Raw genomic sequence first — 24,802 nt, 5'->3', positions numbered from 1 at the left:
ACACATAACACATATTGTCTGGAAAGAAGCACTGGCGGAATAAGGACGACCTAGCTCCCATGTAGGTGGAGATATGTGCGAAAATGGTTGGTAACGCCAGACATCTAGACTGCCCTTCACAAATAGTATGCTGTGTGAGTGGTCCTGGAGTGTCTTCCAGGGGGTATATTTGTGGATGGGCATGAATGAGCAGAGATGGAGGGAGCACGGGATCGACAGACAGAGAGGGGGAGGATGATATTAACAGAGAGGGAGGGAGAAGATGAAAGAAAGGGGGAAGGGGATTGACAAAAGGAGGGAGGAGGATGAAACGGACAGAGAGAGGCTGAAGAATGACATGGACAAAGAGAGTTGGCAGGAGGAGACTGACAGAGAGAGGGGGGAGTAGGAGGCAGACAGAGAGAAGTAGTAAAAGGAGACGGAGGTGAGAGAGGGGAGAGGGCAAGATGAAGGGGGAGGATGAGATGGACAAACAGAGGCTGGAGGATGAGATACACACGAAGAGTTGGGAAGAGGAGATGAGCAGAGGGAGGGGGAGTAGAACAAAGTGGGGGGCAGGAGACCTCAATATTACTGTGCCTTTGTGGTTTGCTTTGTAAGCAAGTGTGCGTGATCACTGTCCGCCTCCATCATCGTTACCTGAACTTGCCACTAATATGCAGGAAGAATGGTATTCGAATTCCTTGAAAGACCTATAGAATATGCATTTATCCATTCAGAGACGAATGGAAGCTGTTTCACGCCGTATTGGGCATGATAATGTGTTGTGTCTGTGGTGTTTCCATATTTTAGTCCGCCCCTTGTAGGTGACATTTGTACGCATACGCGCGTAAAGCCTCGGGGCTACTTCATCTATAATTATTCGCAAATAATTTTTGAGACGTTCTTCTTGGTTTTTAATGATCACGCCCTCAAAAATTTCCTAGGGTTTCATACAGAATCCTTCTCCAGTCGATTTACCTCCTTGTATTACAGTTAAGAGCAAGAATACTTGGACCAAGCGAGGTGGCGCAGTGGTTAAACACTGGACTCCCATTCGGGAGGACGACGGTTCAATCCCGCGTCCGGCCATCCTGATTTAGGTTTTCCGTGATTTCCCTAAATCGCTCCAGGCAAATGCCAGTATGGTTCCTTTGAAAGGGCACGGCCGACTTCCTTCCCCATCCATATCTAATCCGATAGACCGATGACCTCGCTGTCTGGTCTCCTTCCCCAAACAACCCAACCCAACCCCAAGAATTCTTGTGAATATGCATAGTAGGAACATTAGTTGTTCACTTTTGGTTTGCCCTTCCGCCTACCACACACATCTAAGAAAGTTTTGCAACACCCCGGTTCCCAGAACTCCTGAAGATAAACGTTGACTGTGGACATTGTATCACAGACACAGGCCCTTTGACTGTTCAGAGATGTCACTAAACAGATGTAAACAAGCATGCATGAGCAGAGCCTATTAGACGGAGGGGGTCTGACAGCCGATCAGTTCCAGTCATTCCATCAAACAGGAGGTACACGGCTCGTGTTGTCTGTAGTTCAACCATGCCTACACGGTCAATACCGCGGTTCGATCGCGTCAGCATTGTTACTTTGTTTCAGGAAGGGCTCTCAAAAAGGGTAGTATCCAAGCGTCTCGGAGTGAACCAAAGCGAAGTTGTTCGGACATGGAGGAGATACAGAGAGACAGGAACTGTCGATGACATGCCTCGCTCAGGCCGCCCATGGACTAGTACCACAGTCGATGACCGCTACCTACGGTGGAACCCTGACAGCAATGCCACCTTGTTGAACAATGCTTTTTGTGCAGCCACAGGACGTCGTGTTACGACTCAAACTGGGTGCAATAGGCTGCATGATGCGAAACTTCACTCCCGACGTCCACGGCGAGGTCCATCTTTGCAACCGCGACACCATGCAGCGCGGTGCAGATCGGCCCAACAACATGGACCGCTCAGGATTGGCATCACGAGTGTCGCATATGTCTTGAACCAGACAATCATCGGAGACGTGTTTGGAGGAAACCCGGTCATGCTGAGTGCCTTAGACACTCTGTCGAGCGAGTGCAGCAAGATGGAGGTTCCCTGATGTTTGGGGGGGGGGGGGGGGCACTATGTGGGGCCGACGTACGCCGCTGGTGGTCATGGAAGGCGCCGTAACGGCTGTACGATACGTGACTGCCATCCTCCAACCGATAGTGCAACCATATCGGCAGCATATTGGCGAGCCATTCGTCTTCATGGACAACAATTCGCGCCCCCATCGTGCACGTCTTGTGAATGACTTCCTTCAGGATAACGACATCGCTCGACTAGAGTGGTCAGCATGTTCTCCAGACATGAACCCTATCGAACATGCCTGGATAGATTGAAAAGAGCTGTCTATGGAAGCCACTCTGAGGAGTCTACGCCGAATCGCCGTTGAGGAGTGGGACAATCTGGACCAACAGCGCCTTGATGAACTTGTGGATAGTATGCCACGACGAATACAGGCATGTATCAATGCAAGAGGACGTGCTACTGGGTATTAGAGGTACCGGTATTAGCATTTAATCTAATGGTAGGTTTAACAGAAATTTGGACCACCACCTCTGAATGTCTCGCTGTATGATGGTACAACATCCAAGGTGTGGTTCTCATGAGCAATAAAAACGGTGAAAATGATGTTTATGTTGATCTCTGTTCCAATTTTCTGTACATTTCGGAACCGAAATAATGCAAAACTTTTTTTGATGTTTGTATAATATTAGCTCACAGAACAAGTGTTAAAATTTATGAACTTTTAGTATTTACTCTAACAGTAGGTTTAACAGTTCCTTTTCCTTTTGTTTGTATAAATTCGCCTTTCTACCGCATTTTAACAACACAGAAAATTCCGGATAAAACTACTGATGTGTTTGGCTACAAGTTTCTGAAATACTGAAAAGAGGAGAGGTAACACTAGCTACACTACGACCTCCGCAAGCGTGAATGCAGAAACGTCTGTGTTCAGCACATTGCATGTTATAATATCAGACTAGCAATTATGAATATAAACACGGATGTTACGTATTTTTCATAAGAATAATTATTAAATACTTCAGTACTGAGTCTAATGTAAAAATGCAGATGGTAGTCAAAATGGAATTCTGCAACACTCTCAGATTGATTTTGGATGAGAATCCAATTTTTATTTAAAGGCCTGAGAAACACAATACAGTCGAAGAAATTTCCATTTTCTGAATATATTGTCCTAAACTCGGGTCACGTATCCGACGAAAAAAAATATTCCATGGCTGAGCCGTCTTCCACTGAAATTACTGTGGACATATTGACGTACCTAGAAGGTGTTGTGAGCAACCAGAGAAAGTGTGATAGGAAACCAAAGTGCCTACGTAAAATTGCAGGAAAATATACATGAATCTGATTTCTTACTGTATGAACATATAGTACGAGGTGTGGCTATAAAATAACGGGACTGATACTGTCACAGAGTAAGTACGCAAGCGCTAAAGATGAACGAGTAATAGCTGTGAATCGTGAAGCGTCAGCCGAATGCGGCATCTCGGAGTCTGCAGACAAATTAGTGTGGCTGTGACCTTCATTCGTGAACGAGCTGTTTCTTCGTTTGCCAGGAAAATGATAACTGTAGTAATAGAGCAACGAGTTGCCGTGAAGTTTCATGCGAAGCTTGGAAACACTCCTACTAAGCCCTATCTCTTACTAAAAGAGGTGTATGGCAAAGGTTGTTTATCACGTACACGAGTTTTTGAGTGGGTCAAGCATCTCCAAGATGACCGAGAAGACGGTGAAGATGACTCACGCTCTGGACGCCTTTCAACATCAAAAACGGATGAAATTTTCGAAAGTAGGTAAACTGGTTCGATTTGACAGTCGGTTGAATATTCAATCGATTGCTATTAGTAACTGACAAAGTAGGCAAATTTTTTCGCAACCGATTTAATATGAGGAAAGTGTGTGCGAACTGGTGCCGAAGCTTCTCACGATAGAACAGAAGGATGCTAGTGAAAATGTTTGTACTGACACTCTAAATACCATAGAAAATGATCCTTATATCTTGGAAAGAGTGATAATATCTGATGAAACTTTGGTTTCCGCTTATAATCCAGAGGCTAAGCGCCAGTCTAGGCACTGGATGCGCCCAACTTTACCGAGAGGGAAGAAAACGTGAATGAGAAAATCAAGATTCAAAGCGATGGTTATCGTTTTTTTCGACATTCGTGGAATTGTGTATCGTCGCTGGGTTCCTGAAGGTCGAACTATTAACCAAAATTACTACCTTGAGTTTCTTGCTCAACTTCGTCAGACAATAAGAAAAAAACTTCCCGAATTGTGGAAGGAATAGTCGTGTGTTCTGCTTCAAGACAACGCCCGTACCGCGTTGTCTGTCAAGAGTTTTCTAGCGAAGACCAACTGTTAGACTACCCACCTTATTCGCCTCACCTAGCACCACGTAACTTTTATCATTCCCCAAGGTCATACCTGCATTAAAAGGAACAAGATTTCAGTCCATTGAAGCAGTGAAAGAAAAAGCGGCACGCGTTATCAAGGATCTCACGGAGGGAGATTTCCAGTACTATTTCTCTCAATGGGAAACTCGCACGGAGCGTTGTGGGGATAGAGAAGGGCAGTATATTGAAGGTGAAAATAACTAAATATGAGTGCCTTTTGGAAATGAAATGTCTTACAACAATGGTCCCCTTTTTTATAGCCACACCTCGTACGTTCCTTATATCACTTCAAGAGGGCTACGTAATACGAAATTCTCCAGCTATAGAAATCACTCGGACCCTTATAACATTGACTTAGACGATACTGCAGCTTATTTCACGCATTAATTACCTTTTCGTAGATACAGTAGTTTAAACTTCAGCGGATATGAGGCAAGGACACGAAATTCTCTTTAGCTCATTGTAATTGTCTGGACTTATTTTCTCTTAAAGTAACGTTCTGCGTCCTTGGTTGATTAATAAGATACTGTTTTATTTATCGTGCGAGACCACGGCGTATCTGATACTTTAATTCGTATAAAATATGTTGCTATTGTTTTTCCCGTAATAACACAGAAAGGAATTAAGGAGTAAAACGCCTGGGATGTGGGCGTTAAGCAGTAATTTCTGGAGGTAGGGCGCGACCCTCCGATGCGAGCCCCTTGAATTATTCCCCTACAGTCGCGAGAGGCTGCTCTCCAGCTTACTCGTCACTTTGTGACGGCTCCAGCCGGGAATCAAGGCTGAATAAGCTACGCGGGAGTTATGAAAATCTGAACTAATGTAATATCTAGCAATTACAGCTGCTGCGTTGATGAATGGACAGCACAAGGAGATAAAGAAAACCAGTCATGGCCGATTGCTTGAAAATAGTTGCAGCTATTGCAGTTTATTTACTGTCGATCTCAGTCTTTGCTGCCCTATAAATAAATTAGGAAGCGTTCCGTACCGTGTCCCATAACAGAGATTGTGAATTAAATGAATGTGAATACTGATTTTACCGAATCAGAACTAGAACAAGTTGGGACCTCGTGAGAGAAACGCTCTTCATGAATTATGTTTCCAGTACTTTTACAATAGAGGGCCCGTCCAATATTAAAAGAGTACAGTAACGTCAATTGTATACAATTTAATAAACAATAATAGCAATAAAACTATATAGGCTCATCTGTCGTGAGCCACGTTAGCAAATTCAAAGAGTTCCTCACAATGAAAGAATGGAGGAGATGATATTTGACTTAAGACCATGCACAATGTCCATCAACATTATAGGGCTGTCGTAAATCTTTCTAGAAATAATTAGGTTTCTCAAGTGTGCAGTTGCACCTGAACTTGTTTACTTTAAGTCGCGTGTTTGATGTATTCTATAACTTCATGTTTTGTTTCGTTGTACTGTTACTTCTAACATACTTTTTTTAAAACTTTGCCAACGCTTTTTATTTAAAAAAAGTGGTTTCTGCCCTTAACATATAAAAGACAAACAGAAAATTGAAACTTCCTGGCAGATTAAAACAGTGTGCCGGACCGAGACTCGAACTCGGGACCTTTGCCTTTCGCAGGCAAGTGCTCTCCGCTGTAGAGTGAAAATTTCATTCTAGAAACAACCCCCAGGCTGTGGCTAAGCCATGTCTCCGCAATATCCTTTCTTCCAGAAGTGCTAGTTCTGCAAGGTTCGCAGGAGAGCTTCTGTGAAGTTTGGAAGGTAGGAGACGAGGTACTGGCGGAATTAAAAGCTGCGAGGACGGAGCGCGAGTCGTGCTTGGGTAGCTCAATTGGTAGAGCAATTGCCCGCGAAAGGCAAAGGTCCCGAGTTCGAGTCTCGGTCCGGCACACAGTTTTAATCTGCCAGGAAGTTTCATATCAGTGCACACTCCGCTGTAGAATGTTCATTCTACAAACAGAAAATTGTTTATCCCATTAACTACAATAAAGTTTCGAATTTTTGCTCCATCAACCTGAACTAGTTTCATTAACTTAAACTATTGTGGCATGCACCTAATTCACTAGAGATACCGATTTTTACCACAAAGTGTAAAGAAAGAAATAAAATTTATAAATTTGCACATAGACTCAGTGTATCTACCATACAGATATTCTTTGTTTTCCGTAAGTCGTTAATAATCCGTGAAAGTTTGTAATACTCCGATTTTCGTTGTCGTGTGACAAGACGGAAGAAAATTAAGAACCAGTTAACATACATAATGAAAGAGTAATCTGAGGGAAATTCAGATAAAAAGGAGGAGAGGGATGGGGGAGATGCTGAAGAGTAATGTTTCCATCGATTAACTCCAAGACGCATGCTTGTTGTTTTTTCCCTATAGTTCAAGCAAAGGAAGATTACTTTTAGTATAAGCAGGAAATACATAGAACGTGATTGATTCATTTATTTTAATTTTTGCCGCATGTAATAGAAAAAATTCAGCATTCTGCAATTTTTTTTATTCCTTTTGCCTTAGGAATTATATAATAAGAACGAAACGTATCTAGTGAACTTATAAAGGAAACTACTTTCCATTATTGCAGACATCATTATGTTTAAAGTCATAACACTTTCTGATTATGCAGTTTCTGTGACGCAGTCACTTCGCACGTAAAATTTTGGCGCTGATTTTCAGTATTCGATTCGTATTCGTAGAATTCCACCATGCTGTACTGAATAGTGTTTTACACATACTTCCTCAGCTACATAAACCTCTTTGAAACAGTCTTCTGAATGCGCCACTGTTACCTGCTGCCCACGTACACGGGTCGTGCACTGACACTGCTTCAGTAAACTACGCAGATAAACGACGCTTCTTTAGAGAGATTCGTTACTAGAGATTTAACATGCTGTGCTACTACATGGAACACTTCCACAGTAACTGCAGGAGCACTTAATTCCAAAATTACAGTCTTCTTAGACGGCTATAACACGAATGGTCTCAACTCACACTGCCCCTAACCTATAAGGCTGTAAAGCAATAATTAAACAGTGATGAAAGCTAAAACCAAGTGATATTTTCGGAAATATCGTGTTTTACTTAACCATAAACAAAATCACTCTGACAGTAGTTCACATCCTTTGTTACGTAATGTGAACGTAATACTCACTGACTTCCTCTGACACTACAAAAGTAAAAATGAAAACTCGTTAAAGAACAGAAAATGAAACTAATGACAACATACGACTGGGAGTTCCCTGTGCTCAGTTGTAACAATCTACGTGTCTTTGTCTCTCTGCCATCTGCCAGCTTCAATATCTGTACATGGAACGTGCTCTGAATAAGCAGTTAGCCTGTAGTGTATATAAAACGACACTCACTTTGACATCAAGTCTCATGAAGTTTTATTAAACCTTTATTTTGACAATGTCCTAATTTAGAACACCTCTGACATTTCTTATATGAGAAACGTTAACATTCTGTTTCGGATAACAGTCTACTCATTTTCTTAAATCAACCCAAATGGCTGTGTCTATATTTTTCTCAGACGTCCTACAATGACCGAAATGTGAAGGAGGTGTTAAATAACATTACCCAACGACAACAGAAAGAGGATAACAGCCTATTAACAAAGTTCTGTTTGATATAATTGTCTGATATGCTGACAAAATTTTCTTTCTTGCATCGATTACGAAACGAGAGACTTCAGCAACCATTAACGGAGTAATTACCAATAAGCTTAGGACACTGCAGCATCGAAAGCTACAGTGAGGCAGTGCAGAATGCTGTCTAAACTCTAGTCTGGCCAACAGCACTGCCATACATCTATAGTTTTAACAAACAGAATAGTTATTCGAAGGCGTGCTAGCTTACGTCTCGCTACTTGACATTTCTCTTAGTTGCTGTAGACTGTTGACGTGGAAATCGCCTAGAATCATTTACTGAGGTATCCTATACAAATTTCCAGACGTTTTTTGGGAGTATCCGTAGTAGATTATTTCGCTCTGAGTTGTAAATTGTAATGGATATGATGAGAAAAAATCACTATGTTAAAGACCGGGAACTACGATCATTGCTTGTTTTTGATCATTTGAGTAGCGAGAAAAAAACCATTACAAATATATGTTTCCATCATTGCACATTATGTAATCGACTGTTTTATCTAATGGTAGAACCCACCACATGTGTGCTAAGATATGTAAATGGTTTTACAAAGATTTTTTAAATCAAGCTAAGCTTAATGTTGCTAGCGATATTATTAGGTAGAAGTAAATAGGGTGATAACTAATGAATAGAAACGGTATCAGCATTTCTTGCGAGAACACACTTTATTTATGTTTACGAAAGAGAGAAATTGCACTCAAATTACATAAGAACTTTGATAAGTAACTATACGCATAAATGATTTCACAAAAATTCTAGGTGGATGTCTGCAATTGATTCCTGTTGAACTTTGTTGGTTACAAAGTAGTAGTATAATGAAATAACTGTTGAGAAACCCAGAAAGACCCAGAAAAAGTGAAAACATGAAGAAGAGGCTGGTTATCACTCCACAGTGTAAATAAATGAGATACACTGGAAAAGTCCCATATTATTTGAATATATCGAGGGTAAATTACTAAAATTACCTACTTTGGGTAAATATTAGAACTTATTATTATTGAAAACTATGTAAGATGAATCGGTCACTGCAATCTCATAATGAAGAATGATAATGCGAGACTGCATTTCACGGGAAAGATGAAGTTTGTAGCTCGGTTGTGAAAGAAAGAACTCTTAAAATTTTCTTTCATTAATTGCCCTTACATATGGAAACGTCGTAGGTTGTGTTCCAAAAATTAACAGCATAGAGACAGAAGTGATGACACTTTCTGCAGGACCTGACCATCATTTCAGGCCAATGCTCAAGGACATACAGTGCAAGCTGTTACTGATTTGTTTGACTGATGGGGCTGCTAACTGCTATACCACGCTACCGCACTCACCTGACTTAATCCCCCGTGAGCTCAACTCGATTTCTGAACTGAAGGAAACACTTCACGGCATTCGCTTCAGAACTGCTACAAATTCGTCGGGCAATAGACAGCGCCACTCGAACTGTCAACACAACTGGCACTGCTAAGAGTACCCTACGACTTCCACATCGCTGGCAATCGGTTATACACAATGCTGGTGGCTACTTTGAAGGTCAGTAAAACTATCAAACACGTATCTATTTTGTACGAGCTGTAAATAAATAGTTGCCACTAGTTAAGTTCCAACCTGCGTAGATAAAAATCAGATACAACTGAATAAGAAGATGACTAGCTGAACTATCACTAACAGGATAGATATTTAAGTGGACTATTTATTTCAGTCACAGTTGTGATTCAGCACAAGCAATTACCGATTTCGATCTTTATAATCACATCTACATGAAATTGAAGCCGGCCGGTGCGGCCGACCGGTTCTAGGAGCTTCAGTCTGGAACCGCGCGACCTCTACGGTCGCAGGTTCGAATCCTACCTCGGGCATCGATGTGTGTGATGTCCTTAGGTTAGTTAGGTTTAAGTAGTTCTAAGTTCTAGGGGGCTGATGACCTCAGATGTTAAGTCCCATAGTGCTCAGACCCATTTGAACCATTTTTTGAAAATGAAGGAAAAGGGCAAATATACAGGGCGAACCTCAACTCCACCGGTAAAATTTCTGATGTTAAGCAACGATATTTTCTGAATATAATGGTATATGGGCCCCCTTGGTCCCCGACGGTTCGTTACATTGTTACTGCATTTCCTTCCATTTCTTGTCTCCTTTTATTCTTGTAGCTATACTGTACTGAAACAATGCACACAACAAGTCGAATGTCGGCGAAAAGAACAGTGTCTCTTGTTTGGAAGCAAACTTGTTGCTGACGACAGTAAGTCGTCCTCATTCATCGCCCTCAAACTTACGTTAAGTAGTGCTCGGTTCTGTTTTTCCCGCGGTACTGGTTGGACGTTAACAGTGGTACACAGCAGTGTGGATAGGTTCGCTGATGAAGAGTTGGCTGATACGCACCTCCTGTATGGGATCGCTGCATTAACTGAAGCTTCTTCGCCAGCTCTTCATGGGACGAAGCTGACATCCGCCATATTCCTGAACAGTCACTGAAATTTGGTCGGTAGTTTCCGGGTTCACCCTGTACGTAGAAAAAGCTGTAGTTTATGTTTGTCATTTTTGTTCCTTTTTTTTTTTAATTGTCTAAACTGGTAACTGACTATAATGAATGGCAACTGTGACTGAAATATGTAATCAGCTACAGCTTTCCAACAGTTGCTACATCTCTCCAAAGGCATTAAGCCTGACCTTATATAAAAGAAATTATACGAACATGATGAAATGCTCGAAACAAGGATGCCAAAGCAAATCGTACAAACGTTTCCGACTTAAAGCTGCAAGTCAAAGAAGAAGACGAAGAAGGAAACAAGTGGAATCACTAACGAATAAAGAACGTGGCATGGCGTTGCGGCTCTTGCCTCAGTTTACATGGCTCTTTTCGACTAGGTAACGCTGTCCACACACAACCTTCTCGTCACTTCGATAATGCTGTGCACGGCGCTTATATTTTCAATAAACAGCCTATCCAGCGAAGGGGTCCCTGGTTTCAGAATTAAATCATTCGAAAACGAGTACAACAAACGGTATATGTATTGGGAAAGCTGTAAGATTTTTATACGTAAGTTGCGAAATAGTTCGAAATGCTGCTAACAGATGAAGCTGTAATCGCAATATGGAGTTCTTAATAAATACTGCACCCAAGCTCAGAGCAATCAGTTGCACCGTTGCAACGTGGAAGGAGGTTGAAATCATGTATTTCACTTAACAAAAGTGTTTTTCTGTACTGGAACGCCACAGGTCAGAACACAGTCTTCCGCCAACAAGGCACCATTTTCAAATACGATTTAATGTTCCAAAAGTATCGGATGCGAAACCCATTCGCATGCTCTTCCCCAGATTCCCATGGATAGACAGCATGGCTGTTGATCTATAGGGTAATGGGTGAACGTAGGCACCAGGCAAACTGTAGTTACTCCTGAAAATCTCGCTACTGTTTCTGCAATTATTCAGCAAAATCCAAGGAAATCCGCTCGAAGCACTATAGCACAGACTGGTTTCAAGCGTTTCGGCAAGCATTAAATAAGAAGACAGAGCTAAGCGGTGTGGGATCCTTACCAGACAGGAGTGACGGAGTACATCGAAAAAGTTCAAAGAAAGGCTGCACGCTTTGTATCATGGCGAAATATGGGAGACAGTATCACAGAAATTATACAGGATTTGGGCTAGGCATCATTAAAAAAAGGCGTTTTTCGTTGCGACGGTATCTTCTCACGAAATTCCAATCGCCAACTTTCTCCTCCGAATGCGAAAATATTTTGTTGACACCGATCAACCACGATAAAATAAGGGAAATCAGAGCTCGTACGGAAAGATACAGGTGCTGATTCTTTCCGCGCCCTGTACGAGATTGGAATAATGGAGAATTGTGAAGGTGGGTCAATGAAGCCTCTGCCAGTCACTTAAATGTGATTTGCAGAGTATCGATGTAGATGTAAATGTAAATGTACACAAGTTTCAATTCAAAATCGAAAGCCGCCACGCCATTCCCGTACGATCTGTGCGACGGTGGGCTGACTTTGCCAATCAGATTCTCACAATGAGTGATAATTAAGGATCTGATGTTGGCTGCATCTGGTTCAAAGGTGTAACACACTTGCACTAAAACGGAGTTGTGAATGAATAAAACTAGCAAACCTGGAATTCCGAAAATCCCCATTTGTGTGAAGCGAAACTACTGTATTCTCCCAAAGTTACTGTTTGGACTGCAATCTTCAGCAGACGCATTACTGGCCTCTTTTCATACGAGAAATGATCACCAGCGAATGTTACGTTGCAGTTTGTCCCCATGCAGCAAGCATTGCAGGATCGAACAGGCACCGAGTGGTTCATGCAAGATGGGGACCAGACCACGTCGCACCGCACAGGTGTTTCGTTTTCTTGATGAATACTGCGGGATTAGAGTGACTACGTTGGGTTAACACAAATTTACTGGCGCCAGGATGGACTGCCCTCCATATTCGCCCGATCTGACTCCTTGTGACTACTTTTTGTGGGGCACATTGAAAGACACTGTCTACGGGAACCCTCCTACGACGGTGGACGGGTTGAATCGGCGATCCGTGTGGTATCTGAATCCATTTCCCTTGAAACTCTACGGGATGCGATGGCAAATTTCATTGTTCGTGTGCTCCACCTCCGTACTGTGAGCGGTGAACATTTAGAAAAGATTGCGATGTGACTGCAAAGACTGCTTGCAGAAGACGAGTTTAATTAAGCGTGCCGATACTGTACGAGCTGCGCAGCGTACAGCGCCATCTATTTCGAAAAGTCTCTGTAACTTGTGTATAAAATTCTTACAGCTTTAATAATAAAAAAAATGGCTCTGAGCACTATGGGACTTAACAGCTATGGTCATCAGTCCCCTAGAACTTAGAACTACTTAAACCTAACTAACCTAAGGACAACACACAACACCTTTAATAATAAACAGGCCTTTTTTGCATTGGTCTATCGCTCTTAGTTTTCGAGATATTTAATTTTAAAATCAGGGACTCCTTTGCTAGATACCCTGTATTTTACACATGTTTCGTAAGTAGTTCTACAAATTGTCAGCTGCATCCTCTGTTTTGCCAAAACTCATGATGATGTATCTTCGTATTGTATACTGAGAATGCTATCACTAGGCAATATTCTAGGCAGGTGTTTCGGTTACTGGAGCCAATCAAACCAAGAAAAATGAAAATCTTTCCCTCGTGTGATGAGCCACAGTGACTGCAGATATCGTTCGGCATTTACAAACGCTTAGCAAAAAAAAATTCCAATTGTGTTTAGCTTTCATAACAAATGAAGATTGTTTCGAAAAGATTTTCGTAAGACACTTGTTCACTTCGAACATCAGAAGAAAATTATTGAAACCGTTCCGGAAGCTGAGTTGAAACAGAAGACTATTTATGTAAAACATCTGCCCTCGCTGAAGAAATAAATGACAGATTTAGTTATTTGAATGCACTAAAATTTTCGTTTCCGCTTATGGAAAATCCGTTCATTGTTGTGTAGTGGGTGCTGGCTGTCGCGTTTCACTGCCAGTTATAAAGAATAGAGCAGCTAAAAGTAGTGAAAGGAAGTGGTTGTTGAGCCATTGGCTTTTGAAAGAAGATTACAAAAGAAAAATACGCACTAACAAAATGTGCCAAGAGACTGTTCTCAATATTTGGGATCACGTATGGTAGTGAATCACTACACTCAACACTCAAGTTAAAATCGAACTGAATGAACTGGCGAAGTTTACGCGAGGCTGAGCGAACTGAGCTCACTATTTAGTAGCTAAGTTTCAAACAGCTTACAGCAAAAATGGAGACGCGAAAAGTACATTTCTTGCTGCGGAGTGAAACCTTGTTTCGTGATGTTGGTTTCAAAAGAAAAACAATGTTTCCTGATTAATAGAATAATTAATTGTAGATAAAAACTATAGAAGCAATGGCAGCACGAATTAAGAAGACGAATTTAGTGCATAAACTAACTATGAACATCTACAATAGGAAGAATATTTTTATCAAATTGAGACATTATTAGACAGCAATCCTCCCTGAACCTTATATGCAGCGGAAAGCCTGAATCTAATACGTACAGCATTATTTAGAAGGTCAGAACTAGTGGAACGAAGGTGTCTCAGGAATATAGTGGCACCTTGAAGAATAGGAAACTGTCATCAAAGAAGATGCCAACAACTATGTAACGGCTTCGAGAGAATCTCAGACACAAACAGGAAAGGAAAGAGCACGTTTTCCGGAGGATAGACTTACACTTCGGATAATGCAGTATTTTTATGGAGAAGAAAATAAAAGCACATTGGGTCCAAGAGGTACAAAAGAATCTGGAAGAAACGGGAATCTGCAACGGGATGACTTTCAAATCAAAAATTATGTCATAGGTTTCAAGTACAAAGTTACACCCAGAGCAAAATCATCATGGTCAGGAGAGCGAAGTATGAGAATGAAACGGTGATGGACAAGGATAAAGACCAGATGAAACGAAGCTGAACAGAATCAACATGGTGCCCAGATGGCCACAATGAAACGAAGAAGACGTAACAATTACTCTGAAAACAGTGCGGCCATCTTGAAATCAATTCGATAAGTTTGTGGATCGCAAAGTGACCATCATTGTTGTTTGCTATCTGATGAAAAGTAACCGGAAATCCCGATATAATGCGGAGCTGACGACTAGCTTCCACGCGAGGAAGACACACCATTATAAAAGAAGGCGCGGAGTATTTTTCTGTCAGTAGAGAAGCAGTAACATTACAATGAATCGATCATGAGAGCTCAGAGACTTCGAAGGTGGGCTAGTCATCGGAAATCCCCGGGGGAAGAAGGCTTCTAAAACTGCCTAAGTCAACCGTCGGTGATACGGCTGTGAAGCAGAAGCTGGAAGGAACAACCAGGTCTAAACCAAGACCAGGCAAATCTCATGTACTGACGGCCAGGGGCAGTCAAGTATTGGGCATGAAATCAGCGGAAGGACTCATTCGTGAGTTCCAAAGTACTGCTAGCAGTCAAGCTAACGCAGTGACTATGCGTGATGAGGTAATAAGAACAGGGTACAATGACCGATCAGCTCCTCTTAAGCCAAAAGTGTCTGTAGTCTGTGCTAAGCGACGTTTGAGATAGTCTACAAGAGCTACGCGAATGGAAGGTGAATGACTGGTAAAGAGTTATTTGGAGTGATGAATCACGCTATAACCTGTGACAATACGATGGAAGGGTTAGGGTTTGGTGAATACCTGGCGAACGTCACCTGCCATCATGCGTAGTCCAACAGTAAAGTACAAAGGAGGTGGTGTTAGCGTATGGAATGTTTTCCGTAGCTAGAGTGTGGTTCTCTTATTGCGCTGAAGAATGCGCTAAATGCGGAATGATATGAACACATTTTATGGTACTGTATACTGTGTACAAAATACATCTACATCTACGTGATTACTCTGCTATTCACAATAAAGTGCCTGGCAGAGGGTTCAATGAACCACATTGAAGCTGTCTCTCTACCGTTCCACTCTCGAATGCCACGCTGGAAAGACGAGCACTTACATTTTTCTGTGCGAGCCCTGATTTCTATTATTTTATCATGATGATCATTTCTCCCTATGTAGGTGGGTGCCAACAGAATGTTTTCGCAAACAGAGGATAAAACTGGTGATCGAAATTTCATGAGAAGATCCAGTTGCGACGAAAAACGCCTTTGTTTTAATGATTGCCACTCCAATTCACGTTTCATGTCTGTGACACTATCTCCCCTGTTTAGCGATAATACAAAACGAGCTGCCCTTCTTTGACTTTTCCGATGCCATCCGTCAGTCCCATCTGATGCGGACCTCATACCGCACAGCAATACTCCAGAATAGGGAGGACAAGCGTGGTGTAAGCAGTCTCTTTAGTAGACCTGTTGCACCTTCTAAGTGTTCTGACAATGAATCGCAGTCTTTGGTTGGCTCTAGCCACAACATTATTTATGTGATCGTTCCAATTTAGGGTATTTGTAATTGTAATCCCTAAGTATTTACTTGAATTTACAGCCGTCAGATCTGTGTGACTTATCGCGTAACAGAAATTTAGCTGATTTCTTTTAGTACTCACGTGAATAGCTTCACACTTTTCCTTATTCAAGGTCAATTGCCACTTCTCGCACCGTACAGATATCTTGTCTAAATCAGTACCATTATTTATTAATTTATGTGGTATATACCTCTCAATTGCTGTCGATACTATCTCCTTGAAAACATTCCACAACTATTCTACACTTACACGATCAGATCGGAACGAGTGAAGACTGTCTCTTAAAAAGGCGTTAGGCGCATTTTTTCAACTTTTTTAAATAGATATACTTTGCGTTCTTTTTGATGGTTGCAGGTGTTACGCTATTCAGCCTAGCAGCAACTGCCTTGTGGTAGCTAATCCCTGTATTCGTCACAATACTCACTATTTGTCCAGGATTATTTGTTGCTAAAAGGTCAAGTATGCTTTCGCTACCATTTACTCTTCGAGTGGGCTCATGAACTAATTGTTCAAAATAATTTTCTGAGAAAGGATTCAGTACAATTTCGGATGACGTTTTATGCCTGCCGCCGACATTAAACGTATAATTTTTCCAGAATATCGAGGGTAGATTAAAGTCACCCTTCGGGGGCGATAATTGTATCAGGAACCTATCATAAAGCAGTATCTGTGAGGCAATCGCTTACGGACAATAACATTCTTGAAAAGGACTGTCCAGACTCTGGACCTGAACCCAATGGAGAACCTTTCGGATGAGTTACAACGTCGACTTGTCTCCAGAACCCAATGCCCAACGTCAATACCTTCTGTGTTTCCGTTCCTTGAGGACGAATGCGTTGCCATTCCTCCACAGACATTCAGACAGCTTATTCAAACTATCCCTGGCAGAGTTCAAGGGGTAATAAAGTTGAAGTGTGGACAGACCTCATATTAACGTCCAGAAACAGGCGTCTCGATATTTTATGACGAGACAGAGTATATCGACATTACAGCAGGTATAACAGAGATATGCGAGTGCTGATTAGTGTCATTGTCGGTTTATGGACGTCGTTTGCTAGGGCCTCGGCAGGTGCGTGCGTTGCGGCCGTATCTGCCGGCACTTCCTTGGCTAGGAGAGCGCCTCCCCAGACCATTTCGCCAGCCTCCCTGCTTTTTTAATGTATTCAGCAGTTTCCATCACCCAAGTTGCGAACGTGGGGCCCGCAGACGGGGGAGGCGGGGGGAGGGATGTTTGCCCCAGGCGCCGAGCACAAACAGGCGCGCACGCGAGCCCGCCGCCGCCACGGCCCCCAGAATGGAGTTATCGGAGGCGAGGCAATCCCGCCGCCGCAGACGTGCGTGGGGCGGCCAGCCACTCCCGTGCTCGAGATATCGAACTCGCGATCGATTCCCTCCGTGCGTAGCGCGCCCGCCGGCTCACAGACCGGGGCGGGCGGGGAATTGCGCCGAATGGCAATAAGCAGTGGGGGGGCCGACGGGTGGGAGCTGCGCTCGGGAAATTAGGGATCAAGGAATAAAATAGCAAGGGGGCGGCGCGGAGGGTGGAAAGACAGGCACGTCACCCCCACGGGGCGGCGGTGGGGCACAGAAAAGAACGCAGAAATAATGTCCGCCATCTTTGTGCCGGGCCGGCGTAAGGGAAGCGGCCCGCGGGCGTGGGTGGGTGGGCACGTGAGCACGCGACGCATGTGTACTGGGGGAGGGAGGGGGGTGGAGCGGAGCGCCCCTACCCAAAAAAAAAAAACAACAAGACGGCCACGAGCTGAGGGTCCCACGATCCTGTGGGATTCAGTAGGAAAACCCAGCTGCTGTATACTTCGTAAATGTTGTCCCTCATTACACATGAGAAGGAAATGTGGCAGGCCGTGCGGTTCTAGGCGCTAAAGTCTGGAGCCGAGCGACCGCTACGGTCGCAGGTTAGAATCCTGCCTCCGGCATGGATGTGTGTGATGTCCTTAGGTTAGTTAGGTTTAATTAGTTCTAAGTTCTAGGCGACTGATGACCTCGGAAGTTAAGTCGCATAGTGCTCAGAGCCATTTGAACCATTTTATGAAATGTGGGACTACCGGTATTTACACCTACATCCACACAAATTACACTACTGGCCATTAAAATTGCTACACCAAGAAGAAATGCAGATGATAAACGTGTATTCATTGGACAAATAAATTTAACTAGAACTGACATGTGATTACATTTTCACGCAATTTGGGTGTATAGATCCTGAGAAATCAGTACCCAGAATAACCACCCCTGGCCGTAATAACGGCCTTGATACGCCTGGGCACTGAGTCAAACAGAGCTTGGATGGCGTGTACAGATACAGCTGTCCATGCAGCTTCAACACGATACCACAGTTCATCAAGAGTGTGACTGATGTATTGTGACGAGCCAGTTGCTCGGGCAGCATTGACCAGACGTTTTCAGCCGGGTTATACGCCAGTATGGCGATGACGAATACACGCTTCCAATGTGCGTTCACCGCGATGTCACCAAACACGGATGCGACCATCATGATGCTGTACACAGAACCTGGATTCATCCAAAGAAATTACGTTTTGCCATTCGTGCACCCAGCTCCGTCGTTGAGTACACCATCGCAGGCGCTCCTGTCTGTGATGCAGCGTCAGGGCTAACCGCAGCCATGGCCTCCGAGCTGATAATCCATGCTGCTGCAAACGTCGTCGAACTGTTCGTGCAGATCTTTGTTGTCTTGCAAACGTCCCCATCTGTTGACTCAGGGTTCGAGACGTGGCTCCACCATCTGTTACAGCCATGCGGTTAAGATGCCTGTCATCTCGACTGCTAGTGACACGCGGTCTTCGTGATCCAGCACGGCGTTCCGTATTAGCCTCCTGAAACCACCGATTCCATATTCTGCTAACAGTCATTGGACCTCGACCAACGCGAGCAGCAATGTCGCGATACGATAAACCGCAATCGCGATAGGCTACAATCCGACCTTTATCGAAGTCGGAAACGCGATGGTACGCATTTCTCCTCCTTACACGAGGTCTCACAACAACGTTTCACCAGGCAACGCCGGTCAATTGCTGTTCGTGTATGAGAAATGTCATGTCAGCACGTTGTAGGTGTAGCCACCGGCGCCAACCCTGTGTGAATGCTCTGAAAAGCTAATCATTTGCGTATCACAGCATCTTCTCGCTGTCGGTTAAATTTCGGTCTGTAGCACGTCATCTTCGTGGTGTAGCAATTTTAATGGTCAGTAGTGTATATACGCTGTCTGCCCAAAAAGTGAAGCAACTATATGCAGAGAAGGAAACTGAATAAAACTTCACGGATTGAGAAGGTATGAAAGGTTATTTCAGCGATTACAAACTCACGTCAAATTAACAAAGAATTTGGTAATACGAGTATGACATTCCACCCCATCTAGCCTGGATGCATGCACTAATTAGATTAGGCAGTGTGTCATAAAGCCACTGTATCCCTTCCAGAGGCAAGCTGGTCGACAGCTGTTGTAACTAATACGTGCTACCCTGAGTGCTGGCACTGTGAGGAGTTGACGTACGAGATGCTGCCACATTCGTTCTATCAAGGACTGGCTAGGAATTTCGCTCGTACTTCATACACTTGCCACGTGTTGATGAGCATTGTGCCTTTGAAAAATGACACCATGTTACTGTTGCACGAGCGGTAACACACCCACATCTACATTTATACTCCGCAAGCCACCCAACGGTGTGTGGCAGAGGGCACTTTACGTGCCACTGTCATTACCTCCCTTTCCTGTTCCAGTCGCGTATGGCTCGCGGGGAAGAACGACAGCCGGAAAGCCTCCGTGCGTGCTCGAATCTCTCTAATTTTACATTCGTGATCTCCTCGGGAGGTATAAGTAGGGGGAAGCAATATATTCGATACCTCATCCAGAAACGCACCCTCTCGAAACCTGGACAGCAACCTACACCACTCTTGCAGAGTCTGCCACTTCAGTTTGCTAAACATCTCCGTAACGCTATCACGCTTACCAAATACCCCTGTGACGAAACGCGCCGCTCTTCTTTGGACCTTCTCTATCTCCTCTGTCAACCCGATCTCGTACGGATCCCACACTGATGAGCAATACTCAAGTATAGGTCGAACGAGTGTTTTGTAAGCCACCTCCTTTGTTGATGAACTACATTTTCTAAGGACTCTCCCAATGAATCTCAACCTGGCACCCGCCTTACCAACAATTAATTTTATATGATCATTCCACTTCAGAGATTCGCTGCTAGGGTCGTAACTGTTCGGTATAGACCATACAAATTGTAACTGGAGAATGCATCCTTACAACAAAGACGATTTCGCTCTCGCGAAAGCCTAGTGAATAAATTTAGAGAACCTATATCTGAAGAAAACTATGCGACCATTATGCTGTCACCATGGCGTAAGGATTATGAGAATAAGCCAATGAACATGTGGACACATACAAGAACAAACAAACATTTTCCCTTTACTCAATACTAGAGCTGGACAACACAGAAAATCACGACCTGTGGTAAAGAATACCCTCTGCCATGTACCGCGCATTGGCTTGCGGCAAAATGCTTCGATAACAAACTAACAGTACCTGCCTGCGTGTGAGGAGGATTCCACATAAAGTATTTTACACTAAGTTTCTCTCTGCAGAGATTCTTAATTCAAATTATATGAATGCGTGTTACATTCGGACCATGTCCAGAAGAACAACACCACGCATTCCTACAATTTGACTGGCCTAGCTGGGTAATGGATCCACCTTCTTTAGTGCGGATGCACAATTACGTCCGACATCCTTTGGGAATCTCAGTGAGCGAATATGGAGGCGGAACCGCGCGACCGCTGCGGTCGCAGGTTCGAGTCCTGCCTCGGGCATGGATGTGTGTGATGTCTTTAGGTTAGTTAGGTTTAAGTAGTTCTAAGTTCTAGGGGACTGATGAGCTCAGATGTGAAGTCCCATAGTGCTGAGAGCCATTTTGAATATGGAGGAAATTGACAGGGACTGCGGATAAGTGGCGCTAGATGGGGATGTGGATCGGCCGTGAGTCCGCATAGTTGCGATAACGCTGCGTCTCGGACGGCGCAGTGGTTAACGCACGTGCCTAGCAAGAAGGAGATTCCGCGTTCCAATCACGGCCCGGTACCCATTTTCACTCGTGGTCGCTGATTCCGCGTAATGTCCCACTGCAGCTGACAGCAGTGATCACTCCCTTTCCTTTCCTTTCTTCCTCTCTCCACCTCCAATTCACATATAATTCTTAATTCAAGTCTTAACTGATAATCATCCTTCCACACGATAAAACTTACCGTTAAAACCGATAGTGTGGGTACGATGTACACTCTGCTTTCCACTGTACAGTGGCTTCCAGAGTACATAAATGTAGGTGTAGCTGTAGTAGGTACACATCGAAAGAATTTGTACGGTGTATGGCATTTGAGCTTTCATCGTTAAACCATTTGTGTACGGAGCCAGAAGAAAATAACAGTTTGCTTCGAAACATCAAAGGGCGTGAAAGAAAAGCAGTAGTTGGAAGGGAGCAAGATAAGAATAGTAACTTATCTCGATGTTATTCAATGCGTAAATTGAGCAAGAAGTAAAGGAAACGAAGGAGAAGTTCGGAAAGTGTATAAGAGTTCAAGAAGAAAAAAGTAAAACTTTGATGGTTGCGACATCATCGTAATTCCATCAGAGATGGCAAAGAAATTGAAAAATCACATGGACGAAAGGGATAGTGTGTTGAAAAGAGGTAGTACTAGAAATATAAACAAAAGTAAAAGAAGGGTGATAGAATGTAGAAGAAGGACTGTCGTTGGCGAAGTCTTGGAATAATTATTGAAGTTGCGATGTGTAAGCACCCTTAGCAGGGGAATCATTGTGTGAAAGTAGGAGGTCAGGAAACGGGTGTTTAGCAACGCGAGTTATTCTCGGCGAGGATTCTCATCTCTGTCCCTCCTATACGAGTACAATGCTAACGGCAAAGGGAAGGCTGTAGGAGCGAACGTCGATTGTTCACTTCCGTCGGAAACTGACTCGATGGTGCAGTATACCAGTAGGTTTTATGGGACTTCAAAGCAAACGATCCTGATCTTCAGAAGATGTAGGAGATTTCTAGTCCACTGTTTTACTCATAAAGTTTAGATAGAAACTAATAATAAATGCACACAAAATAAGTAACAAAAAATTTCTAATAGAGATGTACCAGTACAACTGTATTACCCAAAACTTGTTGTTTGTTTCAGGTAACACCTATCACCCTGCTGCCTCAACCCACACAGTTCTTTGTCGGTTGGAAGTTAAACAGCGCACCAATGGAAAAGAAAGCTGCAATATAATCTCGTACCCTGCATGATCGCAGCTACACAATAGCCACACAGGCAATATAAATAACTGGAGTGTTTTTGCTGTACTGGTTATCTGAGGGGTTGAAAAAAGGAAAGATGTCGTAATATACCGTCCCTTCGTTTTTTTCTTTTTTTTACCTGTGGATCATACAGCCACTGCCTGGCTTTTTAAGATTTATTACGATTGGACACGGCATTGTTACATTTATTTAAAACTTGTTATGTGAAGAGTGGAAATGGAAAACGTTCTGAGTGCCAAATCTCACATTTGTCAGGAAAATAAAAATCAGTATTCCTCAATTTATACATTACTGATTTCTATCCAAAAATTGAGAACGTATTCTGATAGCACAGAATAGTGCTACTTACCGCATCACCGCAAAAATAGTGAGACAAATTGGGAAATAAATACTTTATTAAGAACATTCTACGTGTACCAACAGGAAACTGACTTTTCTAATTACCAAGAAGAAAGTTTTTACAAGTTGACATTTTGGAGACAGTGGCTGTGTACGAAACACACGTTGATCCTTACAAAGAAGAAAACAGCAACCAGTCACTGTTAACAGTGCTGTTTACAAACTGACTTTTGGCTTCTGTCTCGGGTACTTCGGCCGACGTTCGTCTGATGATTTTTCTGACGTTTCGCCAGCACGAGTGGCTGTAATTGTCAAAGTTCGCCCTCCACTGCTGGTGGTGGACTGTTTAATCACATAAATTTCGCCGTCACCGGTTTCTAACCGACAGACTCGTCTTCAGACGACTGTTCACATTTATATTTGTTGCTTTTTACATTACTTGTTAGCTGTTTTTTTTTTCCAACAGCTAACGTAAACAACATAACAAATGTTACATATATGAACCCGTCGGTTCGAAACCAGTGATGGCGCTATTAGTGTAAATAAAGTTGCTGGCTCCTATTTTCTTCTTTGCAAGAATCAACGTGTATTAGAGCTTACGCCGTATACCAACGCATGTGTGAAAGACTTTCTCCATGGTTTGACAGCTGGACCAAGTCTAGGGACATTCAACAGAGTACCGAAAACACAATAGCACGTAAAACGCGTTTCACATGAAACTGGCGCTTCGGACCTTTTCCATTTTCACTTTTAATGCTTTTATGAAGAAAGAAGTTTGTCAAATTAGTTGTAATGTTTTATTTCATCTGGCTAATTGTTGCAATAGCTCCGTTTGCTGATTTACATACAGCCGACATGCTAAGAGAATGTGATTCTGTATCTCTTATTATTACTCTGCAACCGTCACAGAAACGAATGTTTCACACTTCTATTCGATGGTTATGACTGAAGAATGATTAATGATTGAATCTCACGCGAATTAAAAAACATACAATTTTTATTCGCTTATCTATAAGGAATCGGGGCTTCCAAGGAATGTTCGATGGCTGTTGTTCGTAATATTTCGCTGAGCTCTAATGCGAACTACAGGGGTTTCGTGATCGATGGAACACATATGCCCCACTAAAGTAATACGCAGTTTTGAGCGTTGGGACGTCTATATCTCATATCCGTATAGTGTTACGATATAGCGCGATGCTTTCGGACCACGGGATGGATACGTAGAAGGCTGTGGGCGATCAAATGAAGCGGCTTGTGTTTAGAGGCACAGTGCGTCTGTTTCGCGAAAATCACATCAAATCACCTTCTTCTCCATTCAAAGAATATCTAAAGTACCTATCTGTATTTTTTATATTTCAGAGACATTGTTTTCAAACATTACTGCACATCTGAGTAATTCGGCTGATTTGTATGTAGTATATGCCCCAGAAGACTTCATAAAATGTGGAAAACATTGGTGTGTGGTATGTCAAAGCCATCTTCAAATGTTATGTTGTCATCTTGTGTTCGATATTTCGTGTTTTCCATTGTCAGCCAAATAAATGTGTCTTTGTACTGATTTGTTATATTTTTCCCATAATTGCCATTATTTCAAAATAAAAAATATCTCTGAAAACTCTAGATTCACATGAAAACATGGATCTAGTTATGCGGACATCCGACAAAACTTTTTGGAAATAATTGTACAGGGCGCCCAGTCAGTGTAACACTTATTACGTATTTCTCATTTTTGTATTTTCTTGTAATGTTCAAATACAGTTCATTGTGGCCTGCATGCAGCGCTTCATCAGAGGTTGTTTGTTGCCGTGAACGTACTTCCAGCTGTCTAGGACGTTTCTTTCCTAACTTCTTCGTGGACTTTACTTCCATAATGATTAAGTTACATTTCCAGACTCACCCCTAGGCTCTGCCATAACTAGATGGCGTCTTGCAGACCAACCTGAACCCGCACAACCGTACCGGTATAAGTGATAAAATTCCACTTTGTCCATAAAACCTACATGATACCATCTAACGCCCCATAAAAGTGCCCACGCTTTGACTAACCAAACCAGGCTAATTCTGCAACTGAACATATCATATTCATCG

At 42.9% G+C, this 24,802-nt stretch overlaps 1 long non-coding RNA gene across 1 annotated transcript in view; it reads left to right on the top strand.

The window, feature by feature from the left end:
• Positions 1-24,466, top strand: part of LOC126175449 (uncharacterized) — an 83,971-nt gene extending 59,505 nt beyond the window's left edge. Inside the window, exon 3 of the long non-coding RNA XR_007535567.1 lies at positions 22,254-24,466. This is a non-coding gene — a long non-coding RNA (uncharacterized LOC126175449). The remainder of the gene's footprint in view (positions 1-22,253) is intronic.
• Positions 24,467-24,802: the final 336 nt, after the last annotated feature.

Source organism: Schistocerca cancellata, chromosome 3, assembly GCF_023864275.1.
Source record: "Schistocerca cancellata isolate TAMUIC-IGC-003103 chromosome 3, iqSchCanc2.1, whole genome shotgun sequence".
NCBI classification, from domain to species: domain Eukaryota; kingdom Metazoa; phylum Arthropoda; class Insecta; order Orthoptera; family Acrididae; genus Schistocerca; species Schistocerca cancellata.
The sequence above is the reverse complement of the archived record's forward strand: the minus strand, read 5'-3'. Positions and strand labels throughout refer to the sequence as shown.